Below are 7,621 nucleotides of genomic sequence, written 5' to 3'. Positions count from 1 at the left end.
GTATATATATTGGATATATATCTAGGAGTGGACTTATTAGATTATATAGTGTACTTATATTGGTAATATACTAATAGATATTATTGAATAGCATTCCAAAGTGGTTATACAATATTTGTTCTTATCAGAAGTATATGTATCTGCACTTCATCCTTACCAACACATGTTATTATCAGTTCTTTTAATTTTAGCCCTCTAGAAGGTGTGTAATGGTATCTCATTTGGTTTTTTGTTTTTCTTTTTAAAGATTTTATTTGTCAGACAGGGATCACAAGTAGGCAGAGAGGAAGGCAGAGAGAGAGGAAGGGAAGCAGGTGCCCCGCTGAGCGGAGAGCCCAATGTGGGGCTCGATCGCAGGACCCTGGAATCATGACCTGAGCCGAAGGCAAAGGCTTAACCCACTGAGCCACCCAGGCGCCCCTTTCTCATTTGGTTTTAGTTTACATTTTTATGATGCCTAAGACGAACATCTTTTCATATGTTTATTCATTCTTTGTATATCCTTTTTAGTGAAATGTCCATTGAAGTGTCTTGTCCATTTTTTTTCTTATTTCATCATCTATCCTTTTACTTACTGAGTTGTGAGGGTATTTTATAAATTCTGAGTACTAGCCTTTTGCTGATTACATGTTTTGCAAAAATCTTCTCCCAGAATGTGATTTGCCTTTTTTTTTTTTTAGATTTTATTTATTTATTTGAAAAAGAGAGAGAGAGAGCATAAGCAGGGGGAGTGGCAGGCAGAGGAAGAAGCAGGCTCCCGATGTGGGACTCGAACTCAGGACTGTGGGATCATGACCCTGAGCAGAAGGCAGATGTGTAACTGACTGAGCCACACAGGCATTCCATGATTTGTCTTTTTGTCTTTTTCTCTCTCTTGATGGTGTTATTTGATGAACAGAATTTTCTTTTTAATTTCAGAGTTTTAGATGAATAAAAATTCTTAATTTTAATGTAACCCAGCTCATCAGTCTTTTCTTTCATGGTTAGTATTTTTTATATTCCATAAGAACACTTTTCACACCCTATCTGTGTACTTGAAAGGGAGCAATGAAAGTTTGTTTTATCCTCAGAAAGCTTACTTACTTTCTTTGTTATTTGTAACTAATGGAGATTAATATGGGCAAGGCATTTTTAAGGGTATGGAAACTAATCAACTCAGATTGATTTGTTTCTTTAAAGAATGTTTTGGGTCTGAACTCAATCTTTTGAGAACCAGGGACTCTCTGTAGCCATTTGGTCTATTAATGCTACCTTCTCAACCCGCCCAATGGTGAAACCTTTAGTTCTATCTAATTGTCTTATCCTCCTCTTGAGAAAGAAGGGGAAAAAGAAAGGGTTTTGCTTATCCAGAATAAATCCCTTGACATGGTCATTTTTCACATTCTCACCAGCAGTGGAGTATGCAAGACAGGCACCAAGTATAAAAATGACATCCAAGGAAGAGTGTCAAGGATATTAGCCAAAGGCAGGGGGAGTGCATATCCATTCATGTTTTCAGAGAAGGGTGGACCTGGGTTGAATATCAGGAACCTTGTTGCAGAACTAAAATATGGTTTGGGCCAACCCAAGAGACAGTGGCTATAATTTCTTGTGACTGGCTTAAATGTTTCTGGAATAAGTCACATGAATGAAACAAGGGCAAAGAATTGGAAGTACTCATTGTCAGATACTTTTTCCCACATATTTTCTTTCTTTACATGTTAGACATTACTATATTAATAAAATCATCTTAAAATTTAATCTACTAGTAGAGATAACCATAATCTTAAAGATGTATGATTCTCTTCAACAATCTCCCATAAATAAGAAAGTACTTTTTATTTCTGAGAGTTCTGTTTATGTCAAGAAGACATCAGATTGCTGTTCCCTAAGTACAGTGGGGATATCTATGATTCTTTTTTAAAAAACTTTCTTCATTAGAAATTCCTATTAATGGGCTTCCAGTGATACTAACAAAATTTCTTGTCAGAGAGGAGAAGGCCAAGGAGTCTAAAAAGCTCTGCATTTCCCTGCTGTTGGCCTTATGCAAAACATTGTTCCCCTGTAAGGAAGTGGTTTTGTAGTCCTGCTTGGTGTAGTTGCCAGTCATCCTACACATTGGTAGCCAAATATATCTTATGTACATTTTACCAGGTGAAAAACAGAGATTTCATGAGTATGTAGGCCTCCAAAATAAAAATATGTCAAAGAACTGTCTGGTACTATTGGTCAGGATGCTCTGCCAACTGCTCCTTGTACTTTTCAGTCTCATTCCCATAATTGTCTTCAAGTTTTCATTCATTTCTTGTCCTCAGTTACAGCTTTGGGCACCTCCTGGTATCAGTTAGTGTCCTCTTATTATGGACTTTGGCTGCTCTCGGAATCTCACTTCATGGATTGCATGCTGTGCTGTCTACTTTTTCTTTATAGTGGAATCTACTTATATGTAAGTGGAATCTACTTATAGACAAGCGAGGTTCAAAAATGCTATCTGTGTTGGTGGGATGGAATTCAAATGCTTCTTTCCCATCAATTCTCATCTGTCTCTCTTCACATTCCATCCTAAATTATAGCGAACTATTTTTAGGCTTCCAAATACCTCCCCCACCCTACCCCTTCTTCCATCTGTCTTCCTTCAGGCAATGGATCCCTAGTGTATGCTGCCTCTTCTGCTTTGAACCTTTTCTGTCTCTATCCGCTCTTATTGTATGCAGCTTACATTTATTCTTCAAGCATCAGCCTCCCAGGAAGCTTTCCTAATTACTTTTCCAACCCAATCCTGATCACCTATGTTGTCTTGGGAGCCTTTTCTATGGCTCTCCATAGCTCATTGTGTGCACCCCAGCTTGGCACTCTTCACACTCTGTTTAGATATGTGGCTATTCATCTGTCTCCCAGACTAGATTCTGAGTTCCTTTGGGCCAGGAATCTCATATTTTTAGTTGTTAGTTTCCTAACTCCTGTGGTAATGCCTGATACACAACTAGCAAAATAGATGTGTTGATTGTTGAATGATGACTCAAGAGAACAAGCCCTGAAAAAACAACAGAATGGCTTACAGATCAATATTGAATTCTTCCTACCTAATTTGTAACTTCATTTTGGATCTTTTCAGATATCTCCCCCTCAGGACTGCTAACACTTCACATCCTAGTAGAGGAAGAAATTGCTTTTTTTTTTTTAAACCTTTATTTAATAGAGAAATGCACATTAATTTGCTTTCCACTAACTTCAAAATTTGTAAAAATGTAGACAAAGACTGAACTTCACGTTTAACAAATATGTTTTCAAAGATGGTATAATTTCCCTTATATTGTAAGCAAGAATGTTTACATTATTCAAGGAAACGCATGCTTTAAGTACTAATTTAGAGAAAGGAAATTCATATAGTGGTTACTAGTCATTCTCATATATTTACTAAATTTATAAATTGTAAATGTTAGATTAAGTTTATAGAATAAGGAGGGAGACCAAAGATTTCTGCTAAATAACATTTTTCTATGTATTAGCTTATATTCTTGAAAGCAACAGAACTATTTCAGAATGTTTCAGAAAATCTCAGACAACATGAACAGATTTCAACCAGTTCATGATAATGAATCTTATTATAAAGAGTAGGCCTTTCAAGCCAGATCTTGGCCATGAGCTAGCTGCATGACTTTAAGCAACTTACTCAGCCTCTCTAAGCCTCAATTTCCCAATTTAAAAAATTTGCCCTAAGGATTACATGGAAAAAAAATGTGCTTAATATAATGCTTGGCTCAGCATACCATTCAGTGCTAGTAGACATTATTATTATTATTACCTGATCTACGTTAGTGAGAGTCTTTTATATCTTCAAAATTTTTCTAGTACCTCCTGATAAAGATTGCAATTCTCTTCAAGGTAGGCAAAAGTTAAACAATACTTTTATATATTTAAGTATTAGATTCCATGAAATAGCAAATTGCCCCCATGAACAGTCATCTGTTTGTTGCTGTTATTCTTTTGCTTCTCTTTTTTTTATTTTTAAGATTTTCTTTATTTGACAGATCACAAGTAGGCAGAGAGTCAGGCAGAGAGAGAGAGGTGGAAGCAGGCTCCCCATTGAGCAGAGAGCCTGATGCGGGGCTCGATCCCAGGACCCTGAGATCATGACCTGAGCCGAAGGCAGAGGCTTAACCCACTGAGCCACCCAGGTGCCCCCTTTTACTTTGTTTTTAATCTAACATGTATTCCTTCCTTTGAGAAACTCTCCCTTTTCATATGTTTAGGTAGACTGAACCCTTTACCCACAGATCTGAGCTCAATATCCAGATTCATTCAATAAGACTATTATGTCTTGTCCTTCAGTGATGGATTCATAATCCAAACAGGGCCAATCAGAACATTCCCTATATCGTGATATGGGCACATTAGGAGAAAATAGAACTCTCCTCCTTTCAGGTCAGGAGTTGTGAAGATAATATAAACTAGAGCTGCTTTCACATATCTCCTTTGGTTACATGAAAGGGGTCATCTGAAGGAGGAGAAAATGAAGTCAAAACATAATGTAAAACAGAGATGAGAGCTGGATAAATAGAGATACACTCTGGGCCAAGCCATGGAATTTCCCTTTGTGTGAGGTAATATATTCTTTTTCTCTTGCACTTAAGCTATAAATAGTGCTTATATAATTTGCAGTAGAAGGGGTCCCTACTTACATACCTCAAAGCATCAGAAAACTGATGCAGTAGGAGATAAAAGTAAAACTAAAACCTTGCTGGTCACTACAACTATTACTGATCAAAGTGTTCATATTTCATAACACTTTCAATTTTACTAATATGCATCCTCAAATAGCTACAAAAGAGTGCACCTCCCCTAGGAAATGAAAAATTCATAAATATCAATTATTTTTGTTTGTTTCAGGATATGAAGAATATATTTATAGAGAGTGTCTCTGCTATTAGAAAAAAAAAAACTTGGCTATGTTGTTTATTCTCTAAATTTGGTATTTTCTATCCCAGATTTACAAATGGAATAAGTGGGTCTTTCCTCTTTCTGTTGATCTCCAAAATAGCCCAAACTCAAAATGGGTACTCTAAATATCCAAAATTACCAGCAGTCTTTGGATCCAAAATTCAAACCAAAGTGAAACTGAAAAATCTTGGTGGGGCACAGTGGTGTGGTGTGAAGGAGGAAATGTGACTATTATCCCTGCCATGGATAAAATTAGAGGCTCTTCTCTTACTTCTATGTAAAATGTTTTGTTTTGTTTTTTGTTTGTTTGTTTGTTTGCTTGTATAGTATGAGTTTAAAATATGGGCCAGTAATGGTAAGAACTATTATATTCAGGGATCTTGCCCAACCCATATTATAGGATCACTCATTGTCTAAGTCTTTCCTCTTCCCCACTTTTTTCCCTATGATACTTCCAGTGGGTATCTGTGTCATCTTTGAGATGCTGGCCACTGTTTATTTCCTCTCTTGCTTCCCACTTTGCCTCTCATCTCAAGGCACCTGGCAGTGGAAGACACTTTTAATTACTTACTGGCTCCAATTTTCCCTTTCTCCCTTGCTAACAGAATCCTTTGTTCAGGATGGCAGTGTACTCAGTCATAGGGATAGGTAGTTGGTTAGTCTAAATTATGGCTGACCTCTTCCCAGCTATCTCAGTTTTGCAGTAGCAAGAGGTGGTCATCTGACACCATTATGGCTGGTGAGACTCAAGAATAATTTTGTTCTTGGGTGGTTCTAGGAAAGCTCTTGTTTTTCTGGTGAAAAGAGACTCTGTTATGGTCTCTTTTACCTTTTCCTTCTTCCTGGCTTAGCAATGAAGTTGATGTCTAAAGAGCAGCATCCTTATTATAATCATGAGCTATGGACATGAAGATGAAAGCTAAGTTGCTTGAATAGCAGAGTATAAAGCTGGAAAAGCCTATGTCCTTGATGTCATTGGTGAGTGGCTGAATCAATGTAGCAGCTAGATTTTATGCTATATTTCTTGGCATGTCAGAAAAACATTTGTTTAATAGCCAAACTATGGAAAGAACCTAGAAGTCCATCAACAGATGAATGGATGAAGAAGATGTGGTATATATATACAATGGAATACTATGCAGCCATCAAAAGAAATGAAATCTTGCCATTTGTGGCAACATGGATGGAACTAGAGGGTATTATGCTTAGCGAAATAAATCAATCGGAGAATGACAACTATCATATGATCTCCCTGATATGAGGAAGTAGAGAGGCAACGTGGGGGGCTTGGGAAGTAGGAAAGGAATAAATGAGACAAAATGGGATTGGGAGGGAGACAAACCATAAGAGACTCTTAATCTCACAAAACAAACTGAGGGTTGCTGGGGGGCGGTGGGTAGGGAGAGGGTGGTGGGGTTATGGACATTGGGGAGGGTATGTGCTATGGTGAGTGCTGTGAAGTGTGTAAACCTGGCAATTCTTAGGCCTGTACCCCTGGGGCTAATAATACATTGTATGTTAATTAAAAATGAAAAAAATGAAAAAAAATTAAAGAAAAACATCTGTTTAACTACCATTAATCAAGTTTTCTCTAATTTGCAACCAATCCCACTAACAATAATAACATATGTCATTTTGGTCTCCTCTGCCTGAAAAACTGTGGAAAATGCCTCACCACCTCCTGTTGGACATCAGAATCTTTGCAGGTTGCTGATACTGAATAGACATGGCCTCTGCATCACTGACCACTCTTGCCTTCTTTAAGCCTAACTTCTACCTTCACTGGGCATCATTTTTTGGTATAGTAGTCTTGCTGATGTTCCTATTGCTCATGTGGTTCAAAAGGAGAGCATATAATAATGAGCAAGCACCAAAGTGCATATTCTCAAGGTACAGGGTAAATATTTACTGGAATCAGAGAACAGAAATGAGTCAGGTCTACACAGCAGCAACTCCCATGAAACTGGAGATCCAGTTGCCAGAAATGTTTTAGGACTGGACAGAGATATGCTAATATATTGTTTCTCTCAAACCAACAAGATTCAACTATCTACTATTCAACATTTATTTACTAGAGATGAAGAGAAACTGATTATCTATTAAGAAAGATTACATACCAAAAAGAGGTAACATGCTAATAAATTCACTTCTACTGACTAAAGCAGATTCAATCTTTTCAAGGCCAAAAATGAGAAAACCATTTCTTCCTTTTCTATCATCCATGTTCTCTCTTCAGTTTTCTTTGTCCATATTCTGAAATAGAATGTTTTATGTGAACTGTATTAAAGGATTTAATATTTGGATGATAAAATATGTCATGTGTTCACTCTAAATAACCTTTTGCCATTCCTTTGCATCAGAACTTTCAGCTATGATTGCTGATTTCATGTTCCTCAGAATACTCAATAGAATAGATAGGCACCATGAAACAGGATTGTTTATATTTCCTTTTGACAGAAGCAATACCAATTTGCATTTTGGTAGTTAATAGCAACTGCGGGTGGGAATCTGAGTTAACTTGCACCTGTTTCTCATTTATCCTGTTGGTTTCTTAGGACTTTTTAAAGACTGACATCCTGGGCAGTTGTCTGGGTTGACATGCTCCACAATCTAGTATTAAGTAAGTTGAAATCATAGGAGAAATGCAGAGCAGGGAGAAAGAGGGCATCTACAAAACCCAGAGGGAAATCCTCTGGACTGC

The sequence above is a fragment of the Lutra lutra genome, chromosome 1 (genome assembly GCF_902655055.1).
Source record: "Lutra lutra chromosome 1, mLutLut1.2, whole genome shotgun sequence".
NCBI classification, from domain to species: domain Eukaryota; kingdom Metazoa; phylum Chordata; class Mammalia; order Carnivora; family Mustelidae; genus Lutra; species Lutra lutra.
This window is presented reverse-complemented; position numbering follows the sequence as displayed.